This window comes from Rana temporaria, chromosome 7 (genome assembly GCF_905171775.1).
Source record: "Rana temporaria chromosome 7, aRanTem1.1, whole genome shotgun sequence".
Lineage (NCBI taxonomy): Eukaryota > Metazoa > Chordata > Amphibia > Anura > Ranidae > Rana > Rana temporaria.
In genome coordinates, this window is record NC_053495.1 from 102332225 (window position 1) to 102348647 (window position 16423).

At 45.4% G+C, this 16423-nt stretch overlaps 1 protein-coding gene across 1 annotated transcript in view; it reads left to right on the forward strand.

The window, feature by feature from the left end:
* The first annotated feature begins 6152 nt into the window (after window positions 1-6152).
* The window catches only part of LOC120945553 (influenza virus NS1A binding protein), a 113099-nt gene continuing 102828 nt past the window's right edge, over window positions 6153-16423 (forward strand). Inside the window, exon 1 of the mRNA XM_040359806.1 lies at window positions 6153-6301. The gene's annotated coding sequence lies outside the window, so the exon portion shown is untranslated. The remainder of the gene's footprint in view (window positions 6302-16423) is intronic.

Sequence of the window (16423 nt, forward strand, 5' to 3'; positions counted from 1 at the left end):
AATCAGAGAGCTCCCCGCTGCTCTCGTCGGTCAAGCACATATGTTCGTATGCCTGCTGAGCGGTAAAAAACTTTTTTGCCATACTGGTGACTGTGGGCTGTGGTGACAAACTATGGTAGGGAAACTGGAACAGATATGGCTGCACTGATGGGTGCTGATGAGATGAGGCTGGTCTAATGAGTGTGCACTGATGAGTACTGAGGGTGCACTGATGGGAACTGATGAGGGTGCACTGATTATCTGCCACTGATATGCACTGATAAGGCGGCAGTGATGAGGATCCACTGATGAGCACTCACTTATGGGCACTATTGGGCACTCTAGTGGCACTGATGAGCGCTGTAGTGGTGCAGATGAGCACTATAGTGGCGCTGATGTGGTACTGATGGCACTAATGTGGCACTGGGCACCGATGGGCACTGTAGGGACACTGGGCACAGTAGTGGCACTGACGGAGCACTGGTGGCACAAATGGGCACTGTAGTGGCACTGATGGTGCACTGACGGACACTGGTGGGCACTGACAGACACTGGCGGCACAGATGAGCACTGTAGTGGCACTGGGTACGATAGTGGCACTGATGGAGCACTGTAGTGGCACTGGTGGTGCACTGATTGGCACTGGGCACTGGTGTGGCACTGATGGACACTGGCAGCACCGATGAGCACTGTAGTGGCACTGGGCACGGTAGTGGCACTGACGGACACTGGCGGCACTGATGAGCACTGTAGTGGCACTGGTGTGGCACTGATGGACACTAGCAGCACCAATGAGCACTGAAGTGGCAGAGGTGGCACTCATGGGGACTGTAGGGGCACAGATGGGTACTGTGTGGCACAGATGGGTACTGTGTGGCACTGCTAGGCACAAGAAAAAATGACACTCGCTTTTAAAATGTCTTCTTTCCTCACACTCTAACGGTGTGAGGAGAGAAGAGAAGGAGACCTTTGGATGACCTGCATTTGTTCACTTTGTGATCGCTCCCTCATTGGAGGGAGCGATCAGGTGGTGAAGAGCCGCTATCATTGGCTCTTCAACGTGATCTGTGTTGCGCCAGGTCTCCTGGACCCGGCGAGCACGCACACTCCCGCGAGCGTGCCGCAGGGCGCTCGCAAAACACGGAAGTGCACGAGGACGTCCTCCCAGAACAACTCGACCGCGCTGTAGCAGTATTTCTGCTATGGCGAGGTCGGCAAAAGGTTAAACACTTCACATGGGGGTTTCTCCTTTTTAGGGGAGGCTCCTGAACCTTTGTTCACACAAGTCCCAAAATAGGGGGCAGTCTCGCCCAATTAGCAAATCATGAGGTAACCCTGGGATCCCCCCCAACTCTCAATGTAGCAGTTCCTGCGGTTGTGGACAGGGTTACATAGGCCATTGGAGAGTCCTTGACAACCCATGTACAGAGACCACTCCAATCTTTTTCCTGGGTATCAGCTTTCTCTGAAACCTGACCAAGCAGAGAAGGGTAACCACACTCCCAGAGTCAAGAAGTGCCACAACCTCCTACCCATTAACCCGTACCACACTCTCAAGCAGGCTTAGATCATGGGATCAGTGGCAAAAGCAAACAGAGCCATGTCGAGCAATGTCACATTCCATTGGCTCCTCCCGCCTTGGACCGCCATATGACCCAGTTGTTGGCAGGACCATCAGCGAACCTCACAGAGTTACAGTTCTCCCAGCTAACTGGGTTTGCCGCTATGGTGCTCCTTGTGGGATTGGCAGGCATCCAAGCAGACACCATGCATTCAACTGGTGCCATCTTGGCACTGGAACACACTTCCTTAGAATGGGCCAGCACTCTGGTAATAGAGGGACTCTCCTGGACACTTTCTGCACAACTGTAGAGCTCGACCAGCAGCAGCCATCTCATCCAGGGACAGAGCCACCCATCGGTGCAGCTCCTTACGAAGACCATGCAAAAAGCGATCTAGTGCAACTCGCTCTACGATCTAAGTGGTCTTCTCCTCTGGTTTCAGCCAATCCTGGAACAGGTGCATTAGACGATACAGTTGCGCACGGGCAGGCTTAGCTCTGTCAAATCGCTAGCCATGAACATGGTTTGCCCTTAAAGCCACAGTCACTACCAGCCTAGCTAGGATTTCTGCCTTTAGCAGTTTATAGTTCCGTACTGATTCAGAGGCCAAATCACAATAGGTCTGTTGAGGATCTGCAATCAGGAAAGACCAGCACATCTGCCCAGTTTTTCTCAGGGAGACCTTCCCTTGTTGCAATCCTTTCAAACATTGCCATATAAGCTTCCACATTATCTGTGGCCGTCATATTTTGCATAGTACACTGTACTGCCTTCCAGATGTCACTCTTTACAGCGGGATCGCCTTTCATCATTTCAGCCTGCTGGGTCAACGCCTTTTGCATTGCTGCTAGCTGTTCAACCAGTAAGCGGGTTGTCGCTTGTTACACAGCGTCTGCCTGGGCATTAGCCATTGCCAATTGTTTAAAGCGGAGGTCCCACGAAAAAAAAAAATATTCAAAGCCAGCAGCTACAAATACTGCAGATGCTGACTTTTATTAAATGGACACTTACCTGTCCAGCGCTCCCGCGATGTCGGCAGCCGAAGCCCAGCAACTGATTGTCTCTCGGCTGCCCCCGCTGCCATCCTTGGTAAGGGAATCAGGAAGTGAAGGGTTGCGGCTTCACTGCCCGGTTCCCCACTGCGCGAGCAGTGCAGCCCTTCATCACTGTCTCCTGGGACCAGTGTGTTTCCCAGAAGACGGGAAGGGGCGTGACTCCCGTGGGAGTCTATTCCCGGAAGTGGGTGCAAATACCTGTATTAAACTGGTATCTGCACCCCTTTAAAGGTGCCAAACGTGACACCGGAGGAGGGAGAGGGTTCCGAAAAGCGGAGGAGCAACTCCTCCATGGCTTGTTCTGAAGACTTTACAGCCTGTGCATCTTTCACCCAGGACATGGGATTGGCTTGTACCCCTCAAACTGCCTGCATTCTCCACCAATTTGTAAGGGATCAGAGGGGTGAACAGCCAGGTCAGAGAGTCCAGTACAACAAAAATGGCTTTATTCAGCAAAACTTCAAAACAGAAGAAACTACAGGCTTGTCTTGCAATACAGGTGTACATATAGAAAAAAAGTTCAGTCTCTGCACAGTACACAGCTCTAACCAGAGCAAGTCTTTTATATAGTTTAGCTCACCCATCAGGCCACAATACAGCAATGGATCCTCTGACACAGCATACTGCTGTCTCTCTCTTCAAACACACACAACTCCACCCTGACACTTTCAGCCCAGCTGGCAATAAGCAGATCTGAAGGGAAGTACCTACCCTCTTCAATTGACTCCTTCTTAACCCTGCCCCAGGAAAGACTCTCCACACTGTCTTAACCACTTCAACCCCGGAAAGGTTTTACCCCCTTAATGACCAGGCTTCTTTTTGCGATACGGCACTGCGTTTCTTTAACTGACAATTGCGCGGTCATGCAAAAGCTTTCTTTTGGTGATATTTGATCACCTCAAAAAGAGACCGTACATTTAAAAAAAAAAAAAAAAATATATATATATATATATATATATAATTTTTTTTTTTACTTCCAAATATATATATATATATATATATATATATATATATATATATATATATATATATATAAAAAAATGTATACATGAGTATATGCCAATATGTATTCTTCTATATATTTTTGGTAAAAAAATAAATTACAATAAGCATATATTGATTGGTTTACTCAAAAGTTATAGCCTCTACAAACTATTGGATAGATTTATGAACTTTTATTTTTTTTACTGGTAATGGCGACAATCAGCGAACTTTAGCAGGACTGCAACATTGCATCAGACAAATCTTACTCCAAGTGACCAGGACCAGTGGGGTAGATTCACGTACGGACACGCAATGATATGGCGGCGCAGCGTATCGTATTTACGCTACGCCGCCATAACTTACAGGAGCAAGTGCTGTATTCACAAAGCACTTGCTCCGTAAGTCGCGGCGGCGTAGCGTAAAAGGGGCCGGCGTAAGCGTGCGTAATTCAAATGTGGAAGGGGGCATGTTTTATGTAAATTTATGATGACCTGACGTGATTGACGTTTTGTACGGACGGCGCATGCGCCGTCCGTGTACATATCCCAGTGTGCCTTGCTTCCAAGTACAGCGCAACAACGTATTGGTTTCGACATGAATGTAAATTACGTCCTATTAGCGAACGACTTACGCAAACGACGTAAAAAATTAAAATTTCGAAGCGGGAACGACGTACATACTTAACATTGGCTTTGCCTCCTAATAGCAGGAACAACTTTACGCCGAAAAAGCCTTAACGCAAACGACGTAAAAAACAAACGCCGGGCGCACGTACGTTTGTGAATCGGCGTATCTAGGAAATTAGCATATTCTACGCCGACAACAACGGAAGTGCCCCTAGCTGCCAGCGTCAGAATGCACCCTAAGATACAACGGCGTAAGAGAATTATGCCAGTCGTATCTTAGGCTAAAGTCGGCGTATCTTGCTTTCTAAATACAGAAAGTAGATACGCCGGCGCAGCTTAGCAATTACGCGGCGCATCTATGGATACGCCGGCGTAATTGTTCTCTGAATCTACCCCAGTGACATTTTTACAGTGATCAGTGCTAAACAAAATGCACTGATCAATGTATAAATGATACTGGCAAGGAAAGGGGTTAACACTAGGGGACAATCAAGGGGGTTAATTGTGTTTCCTGAGTGTGTTCTGTGTGGGCTTGTGTGGACAACACAGAGATTCCTGATCACTAGGAACAGCAGATCTCAGTATTTTCCCGCTCGCTCGGCCTCCTGGCTCTTTTTTTAACATCCTCCAATCCACGGGGATGTTAAAGCGGGAGTTCACCCATTTATTTAATTTGTGCCCTTTTCCCCTTAGATTCCTGCTCGTTTGGTCTAGGGGAATCGGCTATTTGTTTTAAAATATGAGCAGTACTTATCGTTTTCGAGATGCATCTTCTTTCGTCGCTTCCGGGTATGGGTCTTCGGGAGCGGGCGTTCCTTCTTGATTGACAGTCTTCCGAGAGGCTTCCGACGGTCGCATCCATCGCGTCACTCGTAGCCGAAAGTCGGTGCGGCTCTATACTGCGCACCGACGTTCGGCTTCTTTCGGAAAATCGTGACGCGATGGATGCGACCGTCGGAAGCCTCTCAGAAGACTGTCAATCAAGAAGGAACGCCCATTCCCGCAGCCCATACCCGGAAGCGACGGAGAGGATGCATCTCGTAAACGGGTAAGTACGGATCATATTTTAAAACACATAGCCGATTCCCCTAGACAAAACGAGCAGGAATCTAAGGCTAAAAAGTGTGCGCTATGGGTGAACCTCCGCTTTAAGGAAAGAGCCTGGATGCCGACCGAGGTTTCACGGGTGTGCACTGTGGTGAATCCATTGGAACGCATCGCATTTGCGTTTGGAACGCATCGCGCATGCGCAGTTGGCCGCCACGTGACTTCCGGAGCATTCTAGGATAGGCAGCAAACTGTGACAATACACCGGCTCTGTGACTGGCCGGAGCTGCGAGGATATTATTCCCACACATGTTCGCCGCCGTTTACAGAGTAGGGCTCTGAAGAAATGGCCTTTCCTTCAGAGCGCATGCACCATGATGTTACTGGCTACAAGTACAGTAAATATCTCCACGGTGCACACTTAGGAGACATTTACACTACCTATAGGTTAGCCTAATTATAGGCTTATCTATAGGTAAAAGTTAGTGATGGAAGTTTACCTCCACTCTAACACATTCAGTTTGTGGTGGGATGTCAGTTCTTTCTATCCTATGGAGGTCGGCCAGCTCCTGTATCTGTAAGCCGCCAGCAGGAACACCATGACGCAGTCACAAACGAGACCAGGCATGTCAGACACGGACACTCCTCCAGTCATGTCAGACACGGACACTCCTCCAGTCTTCCTCTGCCTTCGGATTCGGAACTCTGGAGCGAGCTGGCGACTAAATAGGAACCCGACTCCGCCATATTTCCAGCGGCTGAGACACCTTCAACTCCAACACGGCTTCTAGAAAATGACAGAGCTGTGAAGACACAAATGCTTCCATAGTTGATTGGCTTCTCCCGGCTGCTCTCCTCCTCCTCTCTCCAATCACTGCTTCTCATTATGGGCGAGCCAGTGACGCCAATCGTTGCTGGGCAGCCGTGGTGTCAGTCAGTGTGCGAGGTCGTTGGCGCCATTATTTCCTGAATCCTTCTAGGCCACCTAACCATGAAGTGGCGTGTTCAGGACTCGCTTGTCGCCTAGCATCAGCTGAAAGCGGACAAGGTCGGTGGAGAGGCGTATGGGGGGGAACTATGTGACGGGATAAGAGTAGGTGGTGGCTGGGTGAGGGACTATAGCGTCTTCCTTGTGGACGGGTGGCGGGCTTCACTCTCAGGTGGTCCATGTGTTCTTCCAGCCAGCGCGGAACCGTGTCTGGTTGGATAATATGAGTACTGTACGTGTGAATGGCGGAACATTGTGAGGCCGCACTCAGATGTGGCGTACTTCCTCCATGAGGAGCTGGAAGTCTGAGGCGCCACATTGCCCACGCACGTGACCAGGAACCTATGCAGAACACGACATGGATTTAGTGATGGCACCTGATGGTTGTTCTGTTCCCAGTACACTTTTATTAGAAGTGTGAATGCATCTGGAAGCACTAGGGTGGGTGGTTCTAATCCTAAGCAAGACACTACCTGCATGGAGTTTGTGCAGGTTTCCTCTGACACTCCAAAGAAATGCTGGTGGGTTAAAGCAGTGTTAAATCCCAGAACAAACCTTTATTACGCACTCTATGCGGTGTGCGATCTACCGCAGATAGATGGTAGAAAATAAAGCGATGGTAGCACTTCAAGAACATAAAAACGGCTCTATTTATTGTGCAAAAATAGAAATGAGAGACATCACACACAACCCACGGAGGGTTATCAGACGCTTTTCACACTCCTGTGCTTAAAGTGATACTAAATCTTTGTGTTGCATTTTTTTTTTTATAACAAACATGTCATACTTACTCGTTTTGCGCAAAGTGGCCCCGATCGTCTTCTTCTGGGGTCCCACGGCAGCTCTTGCTGCTCCCCGCAATAGCTAACCCCCTCTGGGAAGCTCTCTCCCGAGGGGTTACCTTGTGGGCTTTCTCCTGTGTCATGCACTCGGCCCCGAGCCATTGGCTCCCAGCTGGATCCAATGGCTGTGCTGCTATCAATCTATCCAACCAACGCAGCGACTCCGTGGAGAAGAGGACGCCGGGGGACGCGCACAGCAGGTGAATGGGCTCAGGTAAGTAAAACGGGGGGGGGGGGGGGGCTGGGTGTTTGCAGGTGTTTTTTTCACCTAAATGCATAGAATACATTAAGGGAAAACAACACAAACCCTTAACCACTTCCCTAACGGGCCATTTTTTTTGCGATACGGCACTGCATTGCTTTAACTTTGACATTTGCGCGGTCGTGTGATGCTGTACCCAAACAAAATGTATGTTCTTTTCCCTCCCCCACAAATATAGCTTTCTTTTGTTGGTATTTAATCATCTCTGCGGTTTTTTATTTTTGTGCTATAAGCAAAATAAGCGTACATTTTTGAAAAAACCCCCACAATATTTTGTACTTTTTCCTATAATAAATATCCCAATTTAAAAAAAAAATATTTCTTCATAAGTTTAGGCTAGGGGTGCCCAACCAGTGGCCCGCTGAGCCCTCTGATGTGGCTCGCGACCTCCTGCTCTGGGATAGAATAGACTACTGTTGTTGTTAAAGGTCAGTTTTATTAATAAAATCAGTGTATATATGGGCATATCTGTTCTGCAGTGGTTACTGGGCTGCTTTCAAACTGACCCGCAGATGCAGAGCAGCGCACCTGCGGGTTACCTGCACTGAGCCATAGACTTCTGTTATTACCTGTGAGCTTTGTGAAAGTGCACCAAACCTGCATAATATAATAGAAGTCAATTGCAAAGTGCAGGAAAGCCAAAGGTACACTGCGTTGCATCAGCGGTGTGGGTAAACTGCAGAGCATCAGTGTGAAAGCAGCCTTGGGCCCCTTTCACACGGTCAGTCTGACCCAATTGGACCCTCCATTTACCTCTAAAGAATAGCGGATGTAAACCGACTTGTGTCCTACCTCCAATCCAATCCGCAAAAAAAGAAGGGTATAGTGGGCTGTGTCTGCTCTGCATATACAGAGCAGACATGGACCTGCCTTCCGCCCGCTCCGCTCATTGTGGCCCGCAACCAGTTACCAAGTCGCTTAAGTGGCCCTCGCTCTTCAAAAGGTTGGGCACCCCTGGTTTAGGCCAATATGTATTTTTACATATTTCTGGTAAAAAATTGCAATACGCGTATATTGATTGGTTTACACAAAAGTTATAGCGTTTACAAAATGGGGATAGATTTATGGCATTTTTTATTATTGTGTGTATGTATGTGTGTGTGTGTGTGTGTGTATATATATATATATATATATATATATATATATATAATAGATTTATGGCATTTTTTATTATTGTGTATGTATGTATATATATATATATATATATATATATATATATATATATATATATATATATATATATATATATACACACACACTAATAAAAAATGCCATAAATCTATCCCCATTTATATATATATATATATATATATATATATATATATATATATATATATAAATGGGGATAGATTTATGGCATTTTTTATTAGTGTGTGTGTGTATGTGTGTATATATATATATATATATATATATATATACATACATACACAATAATAAAAAATGCCATAAATCTATTATATATATATATATATATATATATATATATATATATATATATATATATATATATATATATATATATATATATATATATATATATATATATATATATATATATATATATATATATATATATATATATATATATATATATAATTTTTATACTAGTAATGGCGCCGATCTGATTTTTATCGGGACTGAGACATTGCGGCTGACAGATCACACTTTTGACACTTTTTTTTTGGGGACCGGTGACATTTATACAACTTTCAGTGCTATAAATAGCCACTGATTACTGTATAAATGTCACTGGCAGGGAGAGGGTTAACTGTGTTCCCTATGTGTGTTTCTAACTGTGGGGGGAATGTGGCTCACTAGAGGAGGAGAGAGATCATTGTTTATACTCGCAGATCGCGGATATCGCTCTGTCGCAAGAGGGTGCTCGGAGGTCGCACGCGCATCGGCTCTGGGGACACACGGGCGTGCGCCTGCTACAGCGTCTTACAGAGCCGCCGTAGCTCGTGCAGCTGTGCCAACCTGCTGCAGTGTAATTATGGGGTTAATCCTTGCAGATTGATGGTTGCCAACTTGTATGTGATCCAGCTTTCCAGAGGAGGGGGCACCCGCTGTGCTGCCATTAGTTTCCATCATATGCCAATCAGCAGGTCCTGGCCAATGATTTTTGGCCAGAACCAGCTGAGCAAATAACAGAAAAGAGGGCTCCCCAAAGCCGGCGGCAATGTGACACGTGTGTGTGTGTTTTTTTATTTATTTTTTTCCCCTCCCCCTGCAAAGCAGAGTAAAAACGGTACACACATAACACTTTGTTAGACACACAGTTAACCCTGTGATCGCCCTAGATGTTAACCCCTTCCCAGCCAGTGTTAGTACAGTGACAGCGTATAGCAGGGGTCTTCAAACTATGTTCAGTAACTACAATTCCCACCATGCCTTGTCATGTCTCTGAATGTCAGTTTTACAATGCCTCATGGGATGTGTAGTTCCACAACAGCTGGAGGGGCCGTATTTTGAAGATCCCTGAGTATACTATTATCATTGTTGTGGCCTAGGTTCACACTGATAGCGGGAATGAAATTGTGCTACCAGCTACCCTCAACGAGCTTACAGTCTGAGCTCCCTAAATCACATTCATACATACACGCACATACTAGGGCCAATTTAACCAAGAACTAATTAAGGCAGTTTTAAACCCAAAACTTTATTATATTGCAGCTTAACACTCATTAGATGTGGAGCTGCATCAGTTTTCTGTGGCTTTTTTCCTCTATTTTCGCCTGGTGGCCAGTAACACACCTCCTGTATTAGTGGAACACAACTTTGGGTGATTGAACACAGGAGGCACGGCAGACAGTAGCTTTGTCCATCCGGGTGGGGGGGTTAATATAATACAGGTGAAAGTCAAAAAAACTAGCATATCGTGCAAAAGTTCATTTATTTTGCTAATGCCACTTAAAAGGTGAAACTAATATATATGAGATAGACTCATTACATGCAAAGCAAGATAGTTCAAGCCATGATTTGTCATTAATTGTGATGATTATGGCTTACAGCTCATGAAAACCCCAAATCCACAAACTTAGAACTCTCCTGGTAGGAAGAAGCATAACCCTAATGTCAAAGAAGGCTGTGTCCGTCTATGAACTCAGAGAAATGGATTTTACGGCGAGTACAAAAATCCTTTTTTTCACAGCAAAAAATGCTATAAAAATGCATTGTTTACTGTGAAAATTACACTGCAGTTTAGGAGTTAACCACTAGGGGGCGCTGTAGGGGTTGTGTGACCTCATGTGTTTATCTAACTGTAGGGGGGCGGGGCTGGACGTGTGATGTCATTGATTGTGTTTCCCTATATTAGGGAACACACGATCAATGAAGCTACCACTGTGAAGAACGGCTTTACACACAGCTCTCCCCGTTCTTCAGCTCCGGGGACCGTTCGCGGGACTCCGGCGGCGATCGGGTCCCACGGACACGGAGCTTCGCACTGGGTCGCGGGCGCGCAACCCACGGCTGGGCACTTAAAGAGGACATACAGGTACGTGCTTGTGCCCAGCCGTGCCATTCTGCCGACGTATATCTGCAGGAGGCGGTCCTTAAAGCGGTGGTTCCCCTAAAAATAAAATGTTGACATCGCATTTAGCAAATAAATTACAGTTAGAATCGGCTTGTTTTATTTAAAAAATACCTCCGTACGTATCGTTTCCATTATTCGGTCCCACCGCCACTTACGGGTACGATGCAGGCGGTGGGCGTTCCTAATTGATTGACAGGCATCCGAACGACGCATCCATCGCGTCACGAGATGCCGAAAAAAGCCGAACGTCGGTGCGGCTCTATACGGCGCATGCGCACCGACGTTCGGCTTTTTCCGGCATCTCGTGACGCGATGGATGCGTCGTTCGGATGCCTGTCAATCAATTAGGAACGCCCACCGCCTGCATCGTACCCGTAAGTGGCGGTGGGACCGAATAATGGAAACGATACGTACGGAGGTATTTTTTAAATAAAACAAGCCGATTCTAACTGTAATTTATTTGCTAAATGCGATGTCAACATTTTATTTTTAGGGGAACCACCGCTTTAAGTGGTTAAAGGTGAAAAAAGTTCTGAAATTTTATTTTTTACATCACAAAAAAAAATTACATTTTCTGGACTCCCCCACCAACACTTCTGGCTCCTCCTGCCTTCAGAGTGCACCTATAACAAGCTACAAAATATAGTATGTAGTGCCCCTATAGCAGTGTTTCTCAATTCCAGTCCTCAGGCCCCCCCAACAGGTCAGGTTTTCAGGATTTCCCTCAGATGAAAAGGCTGTGGTAATTACTAAGGCAGTGAAACTGATCAAATCACCTGTGCAAAATAATGGAAATCCTGAAAACCTGACCTGTTGGGGGGGCCTGAGGACTGGAATTGAGAAACACTGCCCTATAGCAAGGTAAAAAGACGGTCAGGCTTCACAGTGACTGATTACTGTTATGCCCCTTTCACACTGGGGCGGGAGGCGCAGTGGCGGTATAGCGCCGCTAAAAATAGCCGCGCCATACCGTTGGAATTTGGCCGCTAGCGGTGCGGTATTAACCCCCGCTATCGGCCGATAGCGGGGGTTAATACTGCCCGCAATGCGCCTCCGCCTGTTTTTAAATGGGAAGGAGCGATATACATACCGCTCTTCTCACCGATTCAAAGATGCTGCTTGCATTTATTTTTATTTTTACTTTCATTTATGCATGTTATATAGGCTTGCAGCACTTGGATTCATTGAGTGAGTTTACCAAAAATGTAAATATTGCAGAATATACCGCCTCACTCTACATAACTAAGCTCCATTTTCATGCTGAATAAACTAAATGTACTATTAATGTATCTTAAATGGAAAACTATCTTTTGGATAGATTTTATTCCAAAAGCATTTCATTTAAAACTCAATAAAAATCAAAGAAAATCTGTGTGGCGTGTGTGTATGTGTGTTATTATTATTTTTTTTACACCACCCTGTTGTGCAGCAGCTCCCCTCAACCCTCTTGAGCCCCATCTAGATCCAGCAATGTTGCACAAAATACTTGATTGTCCAGGACTTCCCTCATTGGCGGAGACAGCAACACAGCACAATTGGCTCTCGCTGCTGTCATTCAGTCAGTGAGCCAATGAGGAGAGCAAGGGGGTGTGTTCGGGCTGTGGCTCCATGTCTGAATGGACACAGGGAGCTATGACTCGGTTTGGGTCACCCCCCATAGCAAGCTGCTTACTGTGGGGGCACTCAACAGGAGGGAGGGGCCAGGAGTGTATAAGTGGGTCCCGAGAAGAGGAGGATCTGGGCTGCTCAGTAGGTAAGTAGGTTTGTTTAAAAAAAAACGTTATCACTTTAATGCAAAGGCACATAGAAAGCAATTGTTTCCCCCCTTGTACCCTGTTCACACCAACCAAAAAAAGGCGTTTGAAAAATTATTGCGCAAATACTGTGTGAGAAAAAAAGTTGCAATGACCACCATTTTATTTCCTAGGGTGTCTGCTAAAAGAAAATATGTTTGGGGGTTCTGATTAATTTTCTAGCAAAAAATGTAGATTTTTACATGAACAAGAAAAGTGCCAAAATAGGCACGGGTGTCGAGTGGTTAACCTACATGCATATGTTTAGGCGTGCAGGCTGGCATAAAGGCGTCCTTTTTAAAAAAAAAAAAGAATAAAAATTCTAAGTATGTAGGAACATTTTAGGAACTAACTTTGCATTAGCTTGAGAATCAGAATTCTAGTCCCTGTATGCCAGACAAACTTGGATTTGGTCTTTGTGAAGATTCCTTCTCTTTCCCCCTTCCCATCAGAACACACTGATCAGTGCTGCAGCGGCTGATCAAATGTTGGGTTTCTAGCAGAACGCTTCAGCGGAAACTGGTCTAATAATCGGCTTCTGTTGAGCAGACAAGTTTTCACACAGATTGAAATTCATCTGGTTCCTGCTAAACCAGGCCAGCCTAATTTCAATATGTGTATACCCAGCTTTAGGCTAAGCAGTAGCCTGGATCTTTGCAAGGTGACCTTGAGTGCTTGTTTACTGTGCAAAAGTTCTTTGCTTCAAAGCACTCAATATTTACTGACAATCGACTTCTCAGACAGATAATAGTCCCACATTCTGTCAACAATGCAGTGGTAGATAATTTATTGGCAATGCTGTGTACCTAGTGTTCAAAGTACTACTTTTCCTCCTGCTGTGGCAGACAAATAACACCATAAGGAAGTCTTTGAATATTTGCAACAATGGTATAAATATCATAGTGTTTGCTAGTTGGTACAGATGTCTTTTCAGACAGTAACTGTAACTATATTATACATGGATATTTTACCAACCTTTTTATGCAGTAGGTACATAAAAATATCTTGTTGATCCTCCAGGAAACTCTGTTACTTTAAAGCGGGAGTTCATCCGAAAAAAATTTTTTTTAACATTAGATTGATGCTCATTTTGTCAAGGGGAATCGGGTGTTTTTTTTATTTTTTTATTTTTTTTAATCGAAGCAATACTTACCGTTTTAGAGAGAGATCTTCTCCGCTGCGGGACTGGGCGTTCCTATTTGATTGACAGCCTTCCGACGGTCGCATACATCGCGTCACGAGTAGCCGAAAGAAGCCGAACGTCAGTGCGGCTCTATACGGCGCCTGCGCACCGACGTTCGGCTACTTTCGGAAAATCGTGACGCGATAGATGCGACCGTCGGAAGCCTGTCAATCAAATAGGAACGCCCAGTCCCGCATACCCGGAAGCGGCGGAGAATATCTCTAAAACGGTAAGTACGGCTTCGATTTAAAAAAAAAAACACCCGATTCCCCTTGACAAAATGAGCATCAATCTAATGTTAAAATTTAAGTTTTTGGGTGAACCTCCACTTTAAGCTGGCCATACTCTGCAAATTTTGCCAGGTTCCCGATGAGCTGGCCAAAATTCGCTAGATAGGTGGACTTGTCAGCCCTCAGTTGTTTCAGCCCTAATTTAAATATTGCTAGCATTTTTTATTTATTTTTTGCACTATAGCATTCCAATTCAAGAAACGGGGAGCACTTGTTAGTACATTGATGAGACTTATTACTAGGGTTGTACCGATACCGAGTATTTGCGCTAGTGGTTGTACTCGTGCAAATACTCCCGATGCCTGATATAATTATTTTATTTTTTTTCCCCGAGTGCGGATGGAGAGGGGGCGGAGCAGAGCAGTCCTCGTATGGGGGAGAGGAGAGCTGCTGCCGCCTTAGACAAAGCCAAGTCAATTCCCGCCGCTGCCGACATCTAGTTACTATGTGCTGGGGGAACACAACAGCTGTCATTTGCATTTGAATAGCTGTGTGTTCCCCCGCCGCGCCGTCATGTATAGCCCCTCCCCCTTGCCCGGGCACTTTGATAGACAGGTCACCTGTCCAAAGTTTCTGGGCAAGGGGGAGGGGCTATACATGACAGTGCGGCGGGGGAACACACATCTATTCAAATGCAAATGACAGCTGTTGTGTTCCCCCAGCGCATAGTAACTAGATGTCAGAGGGGGGGGGGGGGGTTGACTTGGCTTTGTCTTAAGGGACACAAGGCTGCATTTGGGGACACGTGGCTGCATTTTAAGAAAAAAGTATCGGTATTCGGTATCGGCGAGTACATGGGAAAAAAGTATCGGTACTTGTACTCGGTCCTAAAAAAGTGGCATCGGGACAACCCTACTTATTACAGGCAGTCCCTGGGTTACACACATCGGCCTTGCATATGACTCGTACTTACAAACGAAGAGAAGACAACTGGCAGTGAGAGGAAATTTACCTCCTAGGAAGGGAAAGTCACTTCTGTACACCTGGGTACACACGGGCAGGAGAGATTAGTGGGGTTATAGCCAGGGCTGTGGAGTCGGTAGATAAATGTTCCGACTCCTCAGTTTTATGTACCTCCGACTCCCCGACTCCGACTCCTCTGTATTAATATGCGAATGTATTTTATACATTCCTTGAGGGAAAGAAACGCAACCTACCACAGGACTACTGGCTGGGAAGCCAACAGTCTACTGTATTGCACAGTTTAAGCAAAAGACAAACACAATGAAAACAACGTTTTTTTTTTTTTTTTTCTCCCCATAGTCATGTTTAAAGTTTAAGCTAACAATCGGAGTTTACAAGTTTTTATAGCCTTAGCTAAATGACAGCAGTTTTTCCAATGGTTTACAGCTTCAGTCTTGAACTATTGGCCCTCCATTCCCTTCACTTATACAAGTGTCTCACTCTCTAGTCCTGCAAAAAACATATTTATTTAATCCCTTATCAGTGAGAGGCTAGGTTACACATGGACGCTGCGTTCCCTGTAAAAGCAGAACACAACACTATGGAAAGTATAAGTATTGCAGCTCCGAATTGTGCGTTGCGTGCCATACAGTGAAGCACTTGAAAAGCATGCTTCTTCACGGTCACTTAACGTGTTCGTTTTGCGGTTACGTGAGGCATTGGTCTTTATTCTTACAGTAGAGAAGTCATTAACTATAACTTTTTGTGAATTGGGACATTTAAACTTGCTTTTTTTTTTTTTTAATTCCAATCTAAATTTAGTAGGAGTCGGAGTCGGTGTCGGTGCATTGTTTGCCACTCCGACTCCATGAACCCAAAATTTCCTCCGACTCCTCGACTCCGACTCCACAGCCCTGGTTATAGCGGTGCTAGAAACATATGAAAATGTATAAACAATGTAAACGCTGTCCATAAGAATAAAATACTTATTTTATTAACACATGTATATACAGAAAAGGGTTCACATTAAAAAAAATCATAGCAAATTAAAAATATCGTGGGTCACTGGTTTTTCCAATTTCATAAAGTGGTGGTCACATGAGAATGTTTCATCCCTGCATGTCTCGCCGTTTCAGGCTTCATCGGGGGATTTTATCTGGACCACCAGTCCGTAACCCAGCTTTAACATATAACATAAAGACACAATGGTAAACATTAGAGACTGCATAAAAATGTACAAACGCTACCAAAGCAACTTTGTTTTAATGCATATGTCCCGCTGTGGCTCGCGAGGGAGAACACCAAGTACTCACATCTGACAAGCTCCGACGCAGGGAAATAGCAGGCGGTACCCCACAAAAAGTGTGTTTTTAA